This window comes from Narcine bancroftii, chromosome 1 (genome assembly GCF_036971445.1).
Source record: "Narcine bancroftii isolate sNarBan1 chromosome 1, sNarBan1.hap1, whole genome shotgun sequence".
Lineage (NCBI taxonomy): Eukaryota > Metazoa > Chordata > Chondrichthyes > Torpediniformes > Narcinidae > Narcine > Narcine bancroftii.
In genome coordinates, this window is record NC_091469.1 from 383,233,105 (window position 1) to 383,254,235 (window position 21,131).

Sequence of the window (21,131 nt, forward strand, 5' to 3'; positions counted from 1 at the left end):
CCAACAGAATGCATGTGCAGTCTATCTGTGCGGCTGAGTGGTCTGAGCCCCCCCCAAAACACCAAGACCACCGGCATGTGTGGCAGTACAGCGACCATGTCTTGATCAAGGAAACAAAAGTTCTGCATACTGTTTTTATCAGAATGCCATTTGGTCTGAAGAACGCAGCCCAGACGTTTCAAGGATTCATAGACGTTGTCACTAGGGACTTTGAAGGAACCTTCGTATATTTGTATGACATCCTCATAGCGAGCCCCGATGAGGAATCGCATAAACGACACCTCCGTCTTCTGTTCGCTAGATTACAGGATTTTGGCCTTTCAGTCAACCCTGCAAAATGCCAATTCAGTACATCTGCAATTGATTTTCTCAGCCACAGGATTTCTCGTTCTGGAACTATACCGTTGCCGGACAAAGTGATTGCCATACGCAAGTTTCCCCGGCCTCTTACTTGGAAGGATTTGAAACGATTCATAGGAATGGTTACCTTTTACCATTGTTTCATTAGAGGAGTGGCAGCTGTGATGCGCCCACTGTTTGACCTATTAAATAGAAAAAGATCAAATATATTGCATTGGGATGAGGAAGTGGACATGGCTTTCGAAAAAAAACAAGGATTCTTTGGCATCTGTGGCAAGTCTTGCCCACCCAGATCATGAAGTGCCCCTCTTGCTAACTACAGATGCATCCGACCATGCAATTGGTGCAGAGTTGCAACAACGCGTAAAAGGACAATGGGTGCCACTTGCGTTTTATAGCAGACATCTTCAACCTACAGAGATGAGATATAGCACATTCAACCGAGAATTACTGTCATTGTATTTGGCGGTGCACCATTTCAGATACATGCTGGAGGGTAGAGTATTTACGGCCTTTACTGATCATAAACCTCCCATGCAGGCTATGAGTATGATATCTGATCATGGTCCATGAGGCAGCAACGCCATTTGTCATTCATCTCTGAGTTCATGACTGACATTCGGTACGTTGCCGATTTTTCCAATCCAGTGGAAGATGCCCTATTGAGACCAACTGTCTCTGCAATCCAGGGTGGAATTGACACGGCACAGTTGGCGGAAGGCCAGCAGTGGGACAAAGAGGTACAATCCTACAAAACTGCCATTACAAGTCTCCTGGTTGAGGAAATCACTACTGAGGCAAGCGGTCCCACTCTCCTTTGCGACATTTCCACAGGACACCCTAGACCCATTCTACCGGTTAGCTGGCGCAGGAAGAACCTCGATGATATACATAATCTTTCGCATCCTTCCATTAGATCTTCCGTTAAACTAGTGTCAAATTGTTATGTGTGGCATGGCCTAAAGAGAGATGTCACCCTGTGGGCCAAAACTTGCCTTCAATGCCAAAAAGCTAAAATTCACAGACATATGCACGTACCGCCTGAAAGATTCTCCACGGTGGATGCAAAATTTCAGCACGTTCACGTAAATGTAGTTGGACCTTTGCCGGGCTGTCAAAGGATGAGATTTATTTACTGTTATTGACCGTTTTAGTTGTTGGCCGGAAGCAATCCCTATGCAGGCACCAGGCACGGAGACATGTGCATGGACCTTTATTTTTAATTGGGTTTCACGATTTGGTATACCTAGTCACATCACTTCAGATAGAGGTACGCAGTTTACTTCCCACCTATGGACACAGATTTCAAACTTCTGTGGAAGTAAATTACACCATACAACTGCCTATCATCCTCAATCAAATGGACTTGTGGAACGGTTCCATAGACATTTAAAGTCGGCACTTAAGACAAGACTGCAGGGGCCGAACTGGATGGATGAATTACCGTGGGTGCTATTGGGAATACATACAGAGCCAAAGGAAGGATTGCCAGTTTCGGCTGTTGAGATGATCTATGGAACTCCACTATCCATTCCAGGTTACGTACAGTTCAATAGTGACATCTATCAGACAAATGACTTGGATATTTTACGTCTTGTGAGAGGTAGCAATAGGGAAAAAAACCCTATCTCATGACTTTTCATGGGAGCCCCAAACATCAGATGCCGCACGACCTACTGACTGCAGAATTCTTGATGGTTAGGAAAGGTCAGAAATGCTCAGCATTTCAATTCCTATATGAGGGGCCCTTTAGGGTAATCAGGTGAGAGGTGTAGTATTTACATTGGACATAGGGGGCCACGAGTGAATGTTCACAATTGAACGACTGAAACCGGCACACACTGACCTTTCAAGACCAATCTTGTCAACTCTGAAACTTCCCAGAGGATGCCCCAGGCTGGACTACCAGCAGGAACCTGCATCTGGCAGCCACGATTCTGGGGAGGGTGGTGTAATGGGAGCCCAACACGTACAACAGAATCACGCGCAGCCACAACAGTTAAGCAAGCACATTACTAGAGCACATAGCCTCCAACGATCTCCCAGTCCTTCAGCTACAAGCCAGGCACCAGCAATTAGGAAAAGCGCGCGAATAAGAGTCCACGCTTTTTATGACACCCGACACCCGAGGCTGGAAAGTGACATCACTACCGCATCCCAGAAGACTCAGCGTGAAACACGCAGAGGGAACTATAAAAACTGTGGTTAAGCACAATAAAGGTACTAATTCCTGACTCCCCTGTCTCCAGTGTCATTTATTGCCACTTGCATAAGGTAGTGTCGTCAGATAGGCCACTACAACAGGAAAAGGAAAAAGTTTGTTTTGATATAAAGGCGTTTTGGCTGAAATCTTTCCTTTTTCACTTATCTCATAATCAATTTTATTCCATATTTCAATTAAATGTTTCAATATTGGTAGGTCCCTACAGATGAACAGTTTTGAATTCCATTTATAAATAAATTCTGACATAGATTTCTCATCAATTTTACATAACACTATAATTGCCCAAATTGAAGATTTATTTAAATCAAACATTCCATTAATAAATTTCAATTGTACAGCTTTATAATAATTCTGAAAATGTGAAAGTTGTAAACCACCTAATTCAAATTTCCAAGTTAATTTCTCCAAAGGTACCCTATTCATTTTCCCTTTCCATAAAAATTTCCTTACAAATGAATTAAGACCTTTAAATTTTTTTTGAGGTATTGAACAAGGAATAGATTGAAAAAAATATTGAATCCTTGTAAAAATATTCATTTTAATTCAATTCACTCTCCTATTAAAGTAATAGTTAAGTCATTCCATCTATTTAAATCTTCTTTAATTTTATTAAATAACAGTAAATAATTTAACTTATACAAATTATCTAAATTTCTATCAATTCTAATACCTAGATATTTAATCAGATTCTGTGTCCACTTAAATTGAGCTACTCATTTACATCAATCATAATCTCCTTCAACTAGTAGTATAACTTCACTTTTATCTCAATTAATTTTATAGCCAGATAACTTTTTATATAAAGAAATTAAAGAATTTTCAGGATCAATACATCATCTGCAAACAAACTAATCTTATATTCCTTCTTATTAACTTTAATTCCTTTAATACTAAAATCTTGGCTTTTTGATTGTGCTAATGGTTCAATTGCTAAAACAAAAAATGCAGGAGATGAAGGACATCCTTGTCTAGCCGAGCTAGTAATAAAAAAGAAACTTGTCTGTTGGTAACTACTTTAGCCAAAGAGTTTCTATATAAAATTTTAATCCAATTTATAAATATTGTCCCAAATTGAAATTTTTGCAAAACCTTAAATAAATAATTCCATTCTAATCTATCAAAAGCCTTTTCCGCATCCAAAAACAAAACTAATGCTAAATCTGATTTCTTCTGAGAGCTATGAATTAGACTAATTAATTTAGCTAAATTATCAGCAGAATATCTTTTTTTTTAACAAATCCTGATTGATGTAAATGAACCAACTCAGGTAAATATTCATTCAATCTATTAACCAAAACGTTGGCAACAATCTTATAATCATCATTTAATAACGATATAGGTCTCTAGGACTCCAGTTTTAATAAATTTTCATCTTTCCTAGGTATTACTGTTATTATAGCATTTGAAAAAGATTCTGGTAATGAACAAGTTTCCATCATTTGCTTTAAGATAAATACTACCATTAATAAAAGCATTAATAAGTCTTTAAATTTTTTAATAAAATTCAGACATAAACCTATCTTTGCCTGGAAACTTACCATTTTGCATAGAATTTAAAGCCTTAATAACTTATTTCAACATGAATGGAGAATCAAAATCTTTTCAAGCTTGGTAATTCAAAGATGGAAGTTGAAGCTTCTGTAAAAAATCATTAATTTCTCCATTATTTAATGATTGAGATGTATATAACTTCATATAATACTCTTTAAAACAATCATTTCTATCCTGTGGTTTATGTAACTTTTGAATTCTTTTTAACAGCATTAATGGTTCCTGATGTTTGCTCCATTTTCAAAACCAAGCTAATACTTTATGTGCTCATTGTCCTAATTCATAATATTTTTGTTTAGTTCTATCAATTAATGTCTCAGTCCTATATGTCTGTATTGAATTATAGTGCATTTTTTAATTTATCAATTCTAATCTCTTTTTTTCAGATGGGTCTTTTTGTAAACTTTTTTCCAGAATTGCTATTTCCTTCTCTAATTTATCCACTTCTTTAAGATAAATGTTCTTAATTTTAGTCAGATAACTTATTATTTGGTCCCTTAAATAAGCTTTTAATGCATCCCATAAAACAAACATTATCAACTCAATTAGTATTTATATCTAAATATATCTGTGTTTGATTCCTCATAAAGTCACAAAATTCTACATTTTTTTAATAGTGAAGAATTAAATCTCAATCTATAAATTGAATCAATTCTATCAGGGCTTAAACATGACATCAATAATGGTGAATGATCTGATACAATTCTAAATTTATATTGTATATGTTGTAAATGAGCTCAAATTAAAAAGAAATCTATTCTACAATAAGAATAAAATTGATAAGAATGAAATGAATAATCTCTCTCTCTAGGATTCAAATTCCTCCAAATATCTACCAAATTTAAATCTTTCATTAACATCAATGTCCTTTTAGCCATTTTTGTTTTCATTAAAAACTTTGTGGATTTATTTAAAATTGGATCTAGGCAACAATTAAAATCTCCGCCAATTATTATATTTCCATTTGCTTCTACTAGATTAAGAAAATCATCTTGAATAAATTTTTTCATCATCTGTATTAGGTGCATACACATTCATAAAAATCCTAAATTCTGACTAAATTTGACAGTTTGCCAAAACAAATCTACCAACAGGGTCAATAATTGTTGATTGTAATTTAAATAGAAGCTTTTTATTAATTAAAATAGCCACTCCCTGTGCTTTAGAATTGAAAGACAAAGCTATAACTTGACCAACCCATTCTCTTTTTAACTTTTGATATTCTCTTTCAGTTAAATGAGTTTCCTGCAGGAAAACAATATCTACTTTCAACTTCTTAAAATAAGCTAAACCCTTCTTCCTTTTAATTGGGTTATTGATTCCATTCACATTAAACATTACATAATTCAAATTACGTGCAGCCATAATATAATTTAAAAAATACACAACTCCTTTCTCCATCCCAGGTCGTCTCATCTCCACAGCCAACTTTCAAAGCCAACTTTCTATCCAAAGATAGAAAGTAAGAAACCCCAAATAACAATAATAAAATAATTAAAAGGAAAAAAGAAAAAAACCCAAAACCATTTATTAGTTCAGCATTAACTCCCTTAATTATGAGAAGTGGCTCTCACCACTAGTGGCATGAGGCCCCAGAAGAGGAAAGCAGGAAAAGAGAATCCGCTCTCCTAGACAGATATCAAAATTTAATATCAATCGGTCAATCAAGTATGGTAAACTTCTTCAAGGTCTCTATTAACTTGATCATCATCAATTTCGACTTGAACCTCAGTCGGCTTTTGACTTCCTGTTAGAATCTCTCCCTTTGATTGATCATGATCTTCTTCCATTTATGAGGCAGTGAATTGGCAAATTCCAAGCTTTAGGTTCATTAGCAAAATATTGTGCTTGATATTGTCTATAAAAATATCCCTTCTTCCACAAAACTGACTTTGCTGGATTAAAATCTTTTCTTCTTTTAACAATTTAATTACTCAAATCCACCTAGAAGAACACTCTGTTATTCTGAATCATTAAAAGGGCTTTGTTGTTCCCTGGGTTTTTGAACTGCCATTTTCAAAAAAATTTAATCAAAATGGTGATTGTCCTGGATATGTTTTTTCCCTAAGAGCTCTATGCGCTCTATCAAGTTCTAATCCATTCGGAAAATTCTCTGGTCCCAAAATTTCACACAGACAGTTTTGAAAAAAATTGTACTGGATTAGTGCCCTCAAAGTCCTCAGGCAAACCAACAATTTTCACATTATTTCTTCTGCTCTGATTTTCCAATATATCAACTTTTGGCAATAAATCCTTTTTTTGAATTTCCCACGCTCTAAAAGAATCTTATTAACTGTACCTTTACATTATTCTACCTCCATATCACATTCCAGAAAGTCTTCTTCAAATTTTTGAACTTTGATTTTAATGCTATCAACAGTTTTAATACACTTTGCCAGTTCAATACAGTCATATCTTCTTTAATAGCTCCAAGATGAGTAGTAAAATCTGTTTTCACTTCTGTAAATTTTGCATCCATTTTTTTCACTTATTAAATCAATTTTTTCAAAAATTTTATTAATAATCAGTGGATCAAGAGATTTTGGGGTAACATAATATCACCCATTTTACCTTGAATATATTGATCTCTTCCTTCTTCTTCTGACTCCTCTCCCTGTGATTGTAGCACAAGTCTTTCCTCTTCCACTCCTACCTCCTCTTCTTCTTCTATAGATGTAGCCAGTGGTTGAAATTGTATCCAGGCTCTTTGCTTAGCCCTCATTTGACTTGCTGCCATGGTTGAAGTCGGGCCCGCAGGCTCCGTATTGATTACTTCCGTAGTGTGCATGCGCGATGATGCTCATGTGCGCGTTGGTTCAACAGTTGTTTCTGTGTGCTGTTCTGGTCACCGATTTATAGGAAGGATATTAACAAGATAGAGAGCGTGCAGAGAAGATTTACAAAAATGTTTGCCTGGGTTTCAGAATCTGGAATACAAGGAAAGATTGAGCAAATTAGGTCTTTATTCCTTGGAATGTAGAAGCTGAGAGGGGATTTGATAGAGGTGTTTAAGATAATGAGAGGGATAGATAGAGTTGATGTGGAAAGGCTTTTCCCATAGAGAGTAGGAGAGAGGGATACAAGAGGTCATGGGTTGAGAGTTGATGGGTAAAGGTTTAGGAGTAACATGAGGGGGAACTTCTTTACTCAGAGAATGTTTACTGTGTGGAATGGGCTTCCGGGAAAGGTGGTGGAGGCAAGGTCAATTTTGTCATTTAAGAAAGAGTTGGATAAGTATATGGATGGGAGGGGGATGGAGGGATATGGGCAGAGTGCTGGTAAGTGGGATTAGAGGAGGGTACTTGGACCAGTGCAGACTAGAAGGGCCAAATTGGCCTGTTTCCGTGTTGTAATTGTTATATGGTTATATGTAGTCTTTTTCCATGTTCCAGCGCCATCTTCTCCAGCTCCCCGAGAAGGTGGCGCTGGAGACTGAATCCTTACCCGAGGAGGCTTAGCAGATTGTGGCTGGAGGGGAATCAGGATTCGAGGCTGAGCTTTCAAGGTAGGTCCAGCTTCTTCCATCACTGTAACTTTAATTGTAGCCATTTCTTTGCAGTCTGTGTTTTTAGATTTTTTGCAGCCATCTTTTCAGACCTTTAGAAGAATTTCAAAACTGTTCAGTACTTTTAAAAAGTTTTAAAAGTCAGGCATTAATTAATTCTGCCAGGAGAGGCATTTTCCACATCTTCTTCCCTACGCCATCATATCACACACCCCCCCCCCCACCACCACCCCCGCAGATGTTCTTGTTGAACAACATGTAGACAAACTAGTTAGGAACAGGAAGCCCCTGGGCCCTTTGTACCTGCTCTCTTTGGCTTGGCTTCGCGGACGAAGATTTATGGAGGGGGCTGTCCACGTCAGCTGCAGGCTCGTTTGTGGCTGACAAGTCCGATGCGGGACAGGCAGACACGATTGCAGCGGTTGCAGGGGAAAATTGGTTGGTTGGGGTTGGGTGTTGGGTTTTTCCTCCTTTGCCTTTTGTCAGTGAGGTGGGCTCTGCGGTCTTCTTCAAAGGAGGTTGCTGCCCGCCAAACTGTGAGGCGCCAAGATGCACGGTTTGAGGCGTTATCAGCCCACTGGCCGTGGTCAATATGGCAGGCACCAAGAGATTTCTTTAGGCAGTCCTTGTACCTTTTCTTTGGTGCACCTCTGTCACGGTGGCCAGTGGAGAGCTCGCCATATAACAGGATCTTGGGAAGGCGATGGTCCTCCATTCTGGAGACGTGACCCATCCAGCGCAGCTGGATCTTCAGCAGCGTGGACTCGATGCTGTCGACCTCTGCCATCTCGAGTACTTCGACGTTAGGGATGTAAGCGCTCCAATGGATGTTGAGGATGGAGCGGAGACAACGCTGGTGGAAGCTGCTCTATTACTCAATATAATCATGGCTGTTCTAATTGTACTTTCAACTGCACATTCCATGGACTGAGCCAGACTTGTGACATCACTCCCAAGCCACACAATTGAAATAGATGGATGGTCTCATGGAGAAGGATTGGACAAGACTACAATCAGGAAACAGAGCAGTTGGAAAGGGAAATAGTAAACATAGAAAAAAAATTAGCAATGAAGGAAGATACAACTAAAAGAAGAGAATTGGCGGATAAAAAAATAAAATATGAAACATTACAAACATATAAGGTAGAGAAGAATATAATGAAGACAAAACAGAAATATTATGAACTAGGTGAAAAAACACACAAAATCTTAGCATGGCAGCTTAAGACAGAGCAAACTAAGAAAATGGTATTGGCAACAAGGAAAAAAGACAAACAAATTACATATAATCCAAAAGAAATTAAGGAAAACTTCAGAGAATTCTATGAACATTTATACTGAACTAAAAATGAAGGGAAAGAAGGGAAAATAGATGAATTTTTGACTAAAATTGAACTACCAAAACTACAAATAGAGGAACAAAATAAATTAACAGAACCATTTGGAACAGTAGAAATACAAGAGATAATAAAAAAATTACCAAATAATAAGACACCAGGAGAGGATGGACTCCCAATAGAATTCTACAAAACATTTAAAGACCTATTAATACCGCCGCTCCTGGATGTAATCAACCAGATTGATGAGACACAAAACTTACCAGATTCATGTAAAACAGCAATAATTACAGTGATACTAAAACAAGGGAAAGATCCACTCTCACCAGCGTCATATAGACCAATATCTTTGCTAAACACAGATTATAAGATAATAGCTAAACTATTAGCAAACAGATGAGCAGAACAGGTACCGAAAATGGTAAATTTAGACCAAACTGGATTTATCAAAAAAAGACGCACAACAGACAATATTTGTAAATTTATTAACTTAATTCATGCAGTAGAAGGAAATAAAGCACCTGCAGTAGCAGTTGCTTTAGACGCAGAGAAGGCCTTCGACAGAGCAGAATGGAATTATTTGTTCAAAGTATTGCAAAAATTCAGTTTACCGGAGAAGTATATTAATTGGATTAAAGCATTATATAAGGGACCGTTAGCGAAAGTGACAGTAAATGGACATGTATCAAAGCAATTTAACTTAAGCAGGTCAACGCGGCAGGGATGCCCACTATCACCGTTATTGTTTGCGCTAGCTATAGAACCACTAGCAGAATTGATAAGAATAGATAATAATATAAAAGGAATAAAAATAAAAGACAGGGAATATAAAATCAGTCTATTTGCGGATGATGTGATAGTGTACTTAACAGAACCAGAACTATCAATGAAAGAATTATATAAGAAATTGAAGGAATATGGAGAAGTGTCGGGATACAAGATAAACATAAATAAAAGTGAAGCAATGCCTATCAATAACGCGGATTTCTCAAAATTTAAGAAGGAATCCCCATTCAGATGGCAAATGCAGCCAATAAGATACCTAGGTGTACAAATAAACAAAAATCTAGGCCAATTATATAAACTCAATTACAATCCACTAATGAAAAAATTACAGGACGATTTAGAGCATTGGAAAGAGCTACCACTAACACTGATAGGAAGGATAAACTGTATTAAAATGAACATTTTTCCAAGGATACTATACTTATTTCAGGCATTGCCAATACAACTGACAGAAAAATTCTTCAAAGAGTTAAAGAAAATAATAAGGAAATTTTTATGGAGATGGGGGAAACCGAGGATAGCACTAGATAAATTAACAGAATGGCATAAACAAGGAGGCTTACAATTGCCAAACTTCAAAAATTATTATAGAGCCGCACAATTAAGATACCTATCAGATTTTTATCAAACAAGGGAAAAACCAGACTGGACGAGATTAGAATTAGATAAAATAGGGGAAAAGATACCTGAACACATATTATATAAATGGGATGAAAAATTGGTACAACATAGAACTTCTCCAGTATTACACCATCTCCTCAATATTTGGAAAAAGATTCATGTAGAAAGAAATAAAACAAATTATCAATTACCAAAACTAATATTGATGCAAAATAAGCTACTCCCTTTTACAATAGACAACCTTTCCTTTAGAAAATGGGAAAAAAAAGGGATTAAAAGAATAGAAAATTGTTTTTCAGGAAGTAGATTCTTATCCTTTGAACAAATGAGAGATAAGTACAATATAACTGGAGATACAGCGCTGGCATATTACCAACTGAGATCCTACTTGAAAGAGAAATTAGGAAGCAATTTGAGTTTACCAGAGGGAAATAACCTTGAATATGTGATTACAGATACAATGTTAATCAAAAGATTTATAACAAATATGTATATTAAACTGCAAGAAAAGGAGAATAAGGAAACAAATGGTAAAACTAAACAAAAATGGGAACAAGATTTAAATATAAAGATAAAAAAGGAAACATGGGAGAAATTATGTTCTGGAACGATGAGAAATACAATAAATACGAGGCTACGTATGATACAATATAATTGGTTACACAGACTATACATTACACCGCAAAAGTTAAATAAATGGGACCCAACAGTATCTGATAGATGTTTTCGATGTAAAAAAGAAAGGGGAACAACAATTCATGCAATCTGGACATGTGAGAGAGTAGAAAAATTTTGGGATGATCTCAATCAGATATTAAATAAAATAACAGAAAACAATATACCAAAGAATCCAGAGATCTTTCTCCTAAGTAACAAAAAATAAAGAATTTGGAATTGACTTGGAGGATGCACAAAAAAGATTTGTTAAGATAGCCCTAGCCGTAGCAAAAAAATGTATTATGTCAACCTGGAAATTGGAAGATAATTTGAAAATACAACAATGGTATATAGAAATGAATAAATGTATTCCATTAGAAAAAATAACATATAGTTTAAGAAATAATATTGAAATATTCGAACAAGTATGGGAGCCTTACATTAAATACAATAGTGAAAACCTACCGGGAACAAACATTACCTAAGTTGATGGAAGGAGAAGAGAAGAAAAGAATGGACTCAGTAGAATTTCTGGTGTATTTTTGTTGAATGACAACATTGTCTGACTGGCTTAATGCAACCTAGATTGTATACCTAAAATGGATGAGAGGGGGGGTGGGGGGGTGGCTTGGGAGGAGGGAGGGGGGGGAGAAAAAGTCACTGTATATGTGTGAAAAAGAAAAAGTGTATATCATGGCTAACGTGATTTATGGTGTGAAAAATAAAAAATTTTAAAAAAAAGAGAAGGATTGGACAGGCCAGGTTAGTACCTGCTGAAGTTCAAGGCTGAGGCGGGACTTGGGGTGTTGTTGGAGAAGGTGTTTCCGTTTGTGGGGAAATTTATAACTGTGGGGAAGGGGTTTGTTGCTTATCAAGAAAGGGTCACCCATTTAAGAGGTGGGATGAGACGAAATGACATCAAGAGGAAAATTAATGATGATGTAGTGGTTATTACAGTTCCGGTAACCTGGATTTGAATCTGGCACTGTTTGTATATTCTCCCCATGGCCTGTATGGGTTTCCCCAGATGTTCCCTCTAAAAACATATGGAGTTGGTAGGTTAATTGGGTGTAATTAGGCTGAACAGGTTTCAATGGCCAGAATTAGCTGTTGTAAATAAATAAAACCATGAGCAATTCATCGCGCACGGAGTAGTTCACACTCCCACTGTCCATACAAGCACTGTTCGCCTATCCAGCTCACATTGGTGAAAGGTTCGAAGGAAAGCAGTGGATCAATGTTCATCAGACTGCAAAGTTGGAGGGGTGGGGGGAGGCGAGGCAAGGACCTGAGGGCCCATTACAAATGTACATTGGACCGGCTACATAACAACCCCAGTTGCAGCTCAGCACCAGTGCTCTCCTTCTGCGCCTGAAGGCTGGGGGCTCCAGCTCCTCGCTGAGGAGGGGGGAGCAAAAAAAAGCTCTTTCATGTTTTAGGTTTTGGCCAGTTTTTAATCAATCGTCCGTAAACTGAAGATTGAACTGAGTGCTTTGCTGGCCATTCCACAGGGCACACAGCTGGAGCTGAGATACAGATATTGGAGCAAGTCAGAATTTGCTTCACTGGCAGGTGTTTGGAGACCATATAAAGCAGGTCTTTGATCATTAATAACAACTGGGTTCTACTTCACTGCCAGCTGTTGCACAGTGGGTAAAGCAGTTGCCTCACGTCACCAGAGCCCCAGGTATGATCCTGACCTCGGAGGCTGCCTGCGTGAAGTTTGTACGTTTTCCTCAAGTCTGTGTTGGTTTCCTCCGGGTGCCCGTTTCCTCCCACATTCCAAAGATGTACAAGGTTAATTGCACATTGGGAATTGCACCTGGAGTGAGAGTTAAGTGGTGGAATCTGAGGGGAGTTGGGAAAGTGGGGTTAAATTACTGGAAATGAGCTGAAAGAGGTCTGGTCAGCATGAGATCAGTGGGCTGAAGGGCCTGTTTCCCTGCTGAGACTGCGACTGTGAACTGAATTCATGTAAAAGCTGGATATAAACTCGTCTCTCTGGAGTGCTTGCCAGCCGAGGGAGTGCTCCATTGTCAGCGAGCCTAGCATTGGGATGGGGACATTGCACCGAGCCCCTGCCTGCTTTCTCAGCTTCCCCGGTCACCAGGAAGAGCAGGCTAGTTCCCAGTTTACATTTCCCCATGTTCAGCCTTGCTCAACAGCTAGTCATTCACATGTTGTAGGAGCTTACTCTGTTTTTACAAACTGACTGCTCTGTGACACTCCAACAGTGGCCACACTCCAGATGGATTTCCTTGTCCGCAGAGCCCTCTGGAATATTCCAAAGTCTGCAGAAGTCTTTAGCATCATTATTTCAGCAGAAACTCTGAACTCCAAAGGGTTGCCCATTATTAACCAGCAACCTCAGAGTCTTTAGACCAAATGGCGACACTGCTGTAACGGCAGCATTGCCACTGGTGCAGACCCATGGAGAGCAGGGAGTGGAGACACAGCCCTCCCGTAGCATCCAACCACCCAATCTGACTGCTGTCAGCTCCATACAGGCTTTGAATGGCCCTTAAAGGAGCTGACGGTAGTTTCATATAAAATCCAAGATGGTGGCGCCTATGATTGGTAGCAACCACAAGGGGTTGCAGACCCCAGGGAAGTGGAGGGCTGGTGCAGGGCACCAGAAAACAGGGAGACCAACCCCAGTCTGAGAAGGAGAGGCAGAGGAGACAATCCATGGTACAGTGACCACTATAGCGGTCCAGTGAGGGGTTCTGCGGCTGAAGGACTCATGCAGGCGGTGGGCTGTTGGTGACTCAAAGAGAGGAACCCATGCAGGCTGTGGGCTGCTGGAGACTGCGGTCAAGAGACTCGCACCAGACTGCCAGAGACTGGCTCAGAACTGGTTGAATGGGTACCAGTATTGGAACCGGGATGCGGTTCCTAATCGTATTGGAGGTTCAGATCTGGAGCTCGAGATGCCGATGGCTTGGACTGGACTCTATGGCTGCAGAGGCTGCAAGAGCACAGAAGGCGAATCCATGGACACTTAGTTACTCTGAGGGTGGGGGGGAGGGGGACTCTTTTTTTATCTTTGACTCTAAGAAGCGTTTCAGGCAATTTCTGCTGATGTGAATCTGTCTGCCTTACAGCAGACAAAAGGCAATTTTGTGTAATATGACACTTTTTATTACATGACAATGACTTGAATCTTGAATCTGATTTCCCCCATCTATGTTAATTACCTGCTGACCATTGCTTCATTTCACTGTGTCCAATAGTTATACAATGGTATAAACCATTATACAATGGTTACACCACGCGTCCTTTCGTTTTCCTTCCTCAAACCTCTCCACTGCTCCCACCCCTTTGAGATGCACCTCCAGCTTCCTCTGACCAAGGACCTGTATATTCCTTTTAGCCGGATAGCACAGCTTCAGGGCACAAAATCTGGTCCATCTGCGCCATCTCATGGCCACAATGTACATAGCAAACCCTCTGAGGGACTGCAGCTCTGCAATAAATCACCAGAGCATTCACAGGCAAGTCTTGGCTGACATTCTCCACATCTGGTGCAGGGGACTGAAATTTGCTGTGCTATCCAATGCAGCAGGGAATGGCAGGTCTTGGTAACAAACCTCTCTCCATCTCCAGGATATGGGCTGAGTGACTTAAACAGGAAGAAGAAATTTTCGTCACATTGGTTTAGAGGGCTGGTTCCATGCATTCGAGTTGGGAGATCCATCATTTTTATATGGCCTTCATGTACTTAGCACAGCACAGAAACAGGCCCTCCAGCCCAACTTGTCTATGCCAACCAAGGTATCTATGTGAGTTGGTCCCATTGCCCTGAATTTCATCCATATCCCTATTCATGCCCATGCTTCCAAACATCCCATTACCCTGTGTTTGATCCATATCCATCTCAGCCTTTCCTATCCATGTACCTCTCTAAATGACTTTTGAACATTATAATTGTTCCTCCCTTTACCACTTCCACTGGCAACCCGGTCCATACACCCAGCATCCTCTGTAAGAAAAAGGTCCATGAATATCTTTTCCCTCTCATCTTAAATCCATGGCCCCTAGTTTTACATTTTCCTATCCTCGGAAAAGGCCTTTGACTGTTTACCTTATTGATGCACCTCATGATTTTATAAACATCTGTAAAGGCTTTAACCTTTAACCTCCTGTGCCCCAAGGAGAAAGGTACCAGCCTATTCTGCCTCTCCTTATAATTCATAAGGAATAGGGGCAGGAGTCGGCCATCTGTCCCATCAAGCCTACTCTACCATTCAATGAAATCATGACTGATCTGTCCACCTGTCTTCCTGTTCCTTTTAACCCTTAACCTCCCCCCCCCCCCCCCACCCCCACCATGGTCTAAAAATCTATCCAACTCTGTCCTAAATATATCTAATGAAGCAGCCTCTACAGCTTTCTTGGGCAGAAAATTCCACAGTAAAAACACCGAAATGCTGGAGGAACTCAGTAGGTCTTACGGCATACATAGGAGATAAAGATATATAAAAAATGTTTTGAGCCTGAGTCTTTCTTTAAGGCATGAATAAAAAGCAGACAGGTGCCTGAATTGAGAGGCTGAGGAGAAGGGAAGACTGTGAAGGGGAAGAAATACAGACCAACAGACAAAAGGTATTAACTGAATATGGAAAGAAGGCCTTCTGTGGTGTATTTGGTACATACTGTAGGTACATACCACTATGTGGTGTAGTGGTTCACTACCACAGCATCAGCAACCCAGGTTCGAATCTGGCACTGCCTAAAGGAGTTTTTACATTCTCCCCATCTGGGTTTTCTCCAGATGCCCTGGTTTCCTCCCATTCTCCAAAACTTAGAGGGTTGAAGAGTTAATAGGGTGTAATTGGGCCCAACAGGTTAATGGATCAGAATGGGCTCCTGCAGAGCTGTAAGTAGATGGATGGATAGATAGATAGATAGATAGATAGATAGATAGATAGACAGATAGATAGATAGATAGATAGATAGATAGATAGATAGATAGATAGATAGATAGATAGATAGACAGATAGATAGATAGATAGATAGATAGATAGATAAATAGATAGATAGATAGATAGATAGATAGATAGATAGAAGCAGTTCTGCAGGATGCTGGAGGGTATTGACTTCAAGGAAAGGTTGCACAAACATGCTTTGTTTACCTTTTAGTGTTAGAAGCTGAGGGGCATCCTGATAAAAGTTGATATAATTATGAGGGTAGACGGTTTGAGGCTTTTCCTGAGGACATAATTTAAGGAGAGAAGGGGAAAGTTTAAAGGAGATTTACAGTGCCCTTTGGACCCAATGCTTGGTTGCTGCTGTGAGGTGGGGTTGGGGGGGGGGGGTGAATGTTTGAAGCAGATACAATGTGTAGGCAGACACATTAACTGGCACGGAATGCAGGCAGATGGACCACGTGCAGACACAAGGGATTAGTTTAGATTAGCATCATGGATCAGTGCAGACTTATGGACCTGTATTTGTATTGTCCCTTGTGAATAATTGTTAAATATAGTTATTGTTCATATAGTTGTAAATATAGGTATTTATTTAACTCCATTTAATATTTCATCACAAAATAGGCATCAGTAAAATTGCCACAGATCACTCAACTCTATCCCACCCAATGTGCTTTGGAACCTTCCCTTCATTCATGATCCAATTTCTACTGTTAAAAGTCATATGAAGTTGTCACTTAATTGGTGCAGTCTTCAGTAACCCTTGGTTGCTGAGAGACAGCATCTGTCTGTTGCTAAGGAACTGGACGTACCGTCAAAGGCATTTTGCTTTCCTCGCTCCTTTGCATTTCTAATCCCAGGTGGTCTTAGCGATTCCAGTCCTTGAGATGCCCTAGCACAGAGAGCAGAGGACAAGAGCAAGTATTCCAGCTTTTGGGCTCTTTATCTAAGAAAGGATGTGTTGGCATTGGAGAGGTTCTCGAGAATGATCCCCATTATTATATGAGGAGTGCTTGATGACTTTGGGAATGTTCTCACAGAACAATAAAGGAAATCTCATTGAAACTTATTGAATACTGAAAGGACTGGATAAAGAGGATGGAGAGGATGTTTCCTATGGTGGGGGAGTCTGAGTCCAGAGGGCACAGCTTCAGAATACAAAATATGTCCCTTTTGAACAGAACTGAGGAGAAATTTCTTTGGGATTTGTTGCCGCCGCAGATGGCTGTGGAGGCCAAGATATTAGGTAGATTTAAGAGTGAGGTAGATAGGTTCTTGATTAGGAAGGGAATCAAAGGTTATGGAGAAGAGGCAAGAGAATGGGATTGAAAATGATAGCCGTGATGGAATGGCTGGGCAGACTTGATGGGGAAAATGGCCTAATACTGTTCCTACTTCTTCTGGTCTTATATACTTCCCAAAATTATCAAAGAAACTCACTAATCCAAGATACAGGGTTGGGTGGCCAGATCTCCAATACAGGTTGAACTTGCTCAGCATGCAAACAATTCCATCCACACAATAGGATAAATTAAAACATCCTTTGATGTTACAACAACTTGCACAAATCGAGTCTTCACAGTAGGAGAATGTCCCAAATCATATACTTATGAGAACATACAAACATAATAGGAGCAAGAACTCATTGGCTTTTGAGCCTGCTCTACTGTTTACTATTCTCCTTCAGTGTTTATTGCCTGCACTATTCCCATTTTGCTTAATCCTCTGTTTTGCAGTACTGTTGTCAGTTTTGGTCATCACATTGCAGGTTAGATGGAGAGGGTGAAGAGAAGGCTTATGAGAATGTGGCCTGGACTCCAGGGCCTGAGCTATAGGAAGAGAATGAGCAGCTTTGGGCTTTACTCCTTGCACCCAGGAGGATGAGGAGGTGATCTCATGTAGAGATGTCCAAAATTATGGGAGGAATAAATCAGTTAAACACAGAGAGTGATTTACCCAGAATAGGGGAATCAGTAACCAGAGGTCATAGGTTTAAGGTGTGTGGGAGAGATTTAACAGGAACCTGAGAGCTAACATTTTTACACAGAGGGTGGTGGGTGTATGGAATGTGCTTTCAAATAGGTAATTGAGGTAGGTACTATTGCAATGTTTAAGATACATTTAGACAGATACATGGATAGGATGGGTTTAGAGGAATTATGGGCTAAATACAGGCAGGTGGGATGAGTGGGGATGGAACATTTTGGTCAGCATGGGCAAGTTGGGTTGAAGGGCCTATTTCCATGCAGTATGACTTCATGACTCTTTAATGGCAGAAATCCATCAGTCTCTGTCCACATCCCCTCAAGAAACCAGGTTCAATCAACCTTGGGAGCTGTCTCTGTGGAGTGACCATATGGGTTCTCCCCTAGCAGCTCTGGTTTCCTCCCACATTCCATAGATATGTGCGCTGATAGACTGGCTGGCTGCTTTAAAGTACCACCTGGTGTAGGTTAATGGCAAAAGGGATTAAAGAGGTACCAATGAGTTGCAAGGACACATGGAGAAAAGGAGAGGGGGATGGGACATGGGATTATTTCTCTAAGGGCTGATATGGACCTGTGGTTTGTAACTGTGGTATTTGTGATATGTACCTACAGTACGTACCTGTGAAAAGTTTCTGTGATATGTACCTGTGGTATGTACCTTCAGTATGTACCTGTGATATGTACCAGTACCTGCGGTATGTACCTGTGGTTTGTACCTACAGTATATACCTGTGATAGGTACCTGTACCTGTGGTATGTACCTACAGTATGTACCTGTACCTGTTGTATGTACCTGTAGCATGTACCCGTAACTGTGATATGCACCTGTGGTATGTTCCTGTAGTATGTACCTGTGGTATGTACTTACAGTATGTACCTGTAGCATGTACCTGTACCTGTGGAATGCACCTGTGGTATGTACCTAGAGTATGTACCTGAAGCATGTACCTGTGGTTTGTACCTGATGGGCTGTAAGGCCTGAAGATTTTTTTAATATTTACACATTTTATTCCATCTGTCATGTTTTCACACCCTCCCCCAGTTTGTCCAAATGCCTTTCCTAACATGCTTTTCCCAAAACAATCCGACATAGTTATTAACAAAAAATCTTGCAAATATGACCCTTGGTTTCTGTGGCTAATGTTGAGACGGGGGCCCCAAGTACTGATGCCTGTGGTACCCAACAAGTTGCTATCTGCCCACTGACAATAATTCTTTCTTTAAATTTATTTTTTAAATGTAAATTTAAATTTTATATTTAAGCATACAGCACATATAGACAGGCCCTTTCGGCCCACGAGCCCGTGCCGCCCAATTACACCCAAATGACCTACAACCCCAGTACATTTTGAAAGGTGGGATGAAATCGGAGCCCCCAGGGAAACTCCACGCAGACACAGGGAGAACGTACAAACTCCTTACAGACAGCATGGATTCTAACCCCAGTCCCAGTCACTGGCGCTGTAACAGCCTTGCGCTAACCGCTACGCTAACCGTGCTGCCCCTTTAGCTCTACAATCCCATGTCCTTCTGGTCATTAAAATTCCTTGGCCTCTACTCTTTCCTGTATATGTCCTACCCCTATTTGACTTCACATGCATGCTGTGCACAGCCTTCCTCCCTATCCACAACACCGCCGATTTTCATACCATCTGTAACCTTACTAATCATACCTCCTCTACTCAGACACAATTGTTACTATATAATACAAAAAAGGATCCTAGCTCTGGTTCCTACAGCACACTATTAGTCGTAGACATTGTACTAACATTCTTCCATCACCAGAGCATCCTGAATAGATCTGATCCAATTCTGTAGATTTATCATTAATAATGTGTTCCACGACATTTCCTCTATATTATTCACATCCCCTCCTTGAACTCAGTATCGTCCATGCCTTTCTCCTCAATAAATACAGATGAGAAGTATTATCTTGCTCATGTCACCTGGCTCCACACATAGATTACTTCTTAGGTATCTAAGAGAACTTCCCCTGGCTACCCATTTTCTCCTGATATGCTTACTAAATGTCTTGGTGATTCTCTTTAATCATGATTACCAAGGATATTTCACACTGTTTTCCTTTTCTAATTCCTCCTTAAGTTCTTTCTTATATATTCTTCACTTGATTCTTGTTCCCTATACATGTCCAATAATTCCTTTTGTATCCTGACCAAATCTTCAATAAGCTTTGTTATCGATAATTCCCAAATCTTTCATCTCCATCAGAGAATTTTGATCCTGAACTCTCACTAACTCTCTTTAGAAGGAGTTTTCATGATTCTTTTCAGGGTGATCTGCTCATATATTTTTCTCTCCAAATTCCACATTTTCCCTCTCATTGATGTTATCAAACCAATTCTGTGTGACAAAAGAGTCAACTCCAAAAGTTTAATCAAAAGGAAATATTGTAAGGGATGTTAAAGGATGAGAGAATATAGCACAAGGAATATTACACCATAGAACAAGCCCTTCAGCCCACAATGTTGTGCTGACCTATGTAAGCCTGCTCCACAACAACCTATTTCTTCCTGACCACACACTCATAACCCTCTGTTTTTTTTACATGCCTCTGTCTAAGAGTCTTTTAAATGTCCCTATTGACCCCCCCCCCCCCTCCACCAGCACCTCTGGCAATGCATTCCAGGCACCCACCACTGTCTCTGGGGAAAAAAAACTTAACTCTGACATCTTCACTAAACTTTCATCCACTCACCTTAAATAGACGTCCTCTAATAATAGCTATTGTCGCGCCAGGGAAAAATGCTGGCTGTCATCCTATCTAAGCCCTTCATAATCATATGTACCTCTATTAAGTTACCTCTCATCCTTCGAGAGAGAGGCAGAGGTGAGGAGGTTTAGGGAGGGTAAAGTGATTAAAGTCAGGGATGTTCAGCAAGGTAAAGCTGGAGGACGACAGATGTTTTCAGGATGAATGGGAGGCTGTGTGACCAGAAGAGGTGAGAAGAATATGGAGAATTAAGAACAAGTCCAACATTTTGCATTGCCTGACTGAGAGTTAGTTGATGGCAAAACACACAGAGTGATGAGTAAGGGTCGACGTGGGTCAAGGGTTTGGAGGTCAAGGTCCAGGACTGGACCCTCACAATTGCTGTTCTACATTCCACACCAGCGTAAATATCTTTCCACCCCTAGTTCTCCAACAGGAAA

At 40.0% G+C, this 21,131-nt stretch overlaps 2 long non-coding RNA genes across 2 annotated transcripts in view; both read right to left on the reverse strand.

Moving 5' to 3' along the window:
• LOC138751347 (uncharacterized) overlaps positions 1 to 21,131 on the reverse strand; it is a 209,538-nt gene that overhangs the window by 85,945 nt on the left and 102,462 nt on the right. The window lies entirely within an intron of this gene.
• LOC138752946 (uncharacterized) lies at positions 4,128 to 7,712 on the reverse strand. The gene is made up of 3 exons (XR_011350999.1): positions 7,580 to 7,712; positions 6,707 to 7,062; positions 4,128 to 4,222 (listed from the first exon to the last, which is right to left on the reverse strand). It is a non-coding gene; the product is annotated as an uncharacterized lncRNA (long non-coding RNA).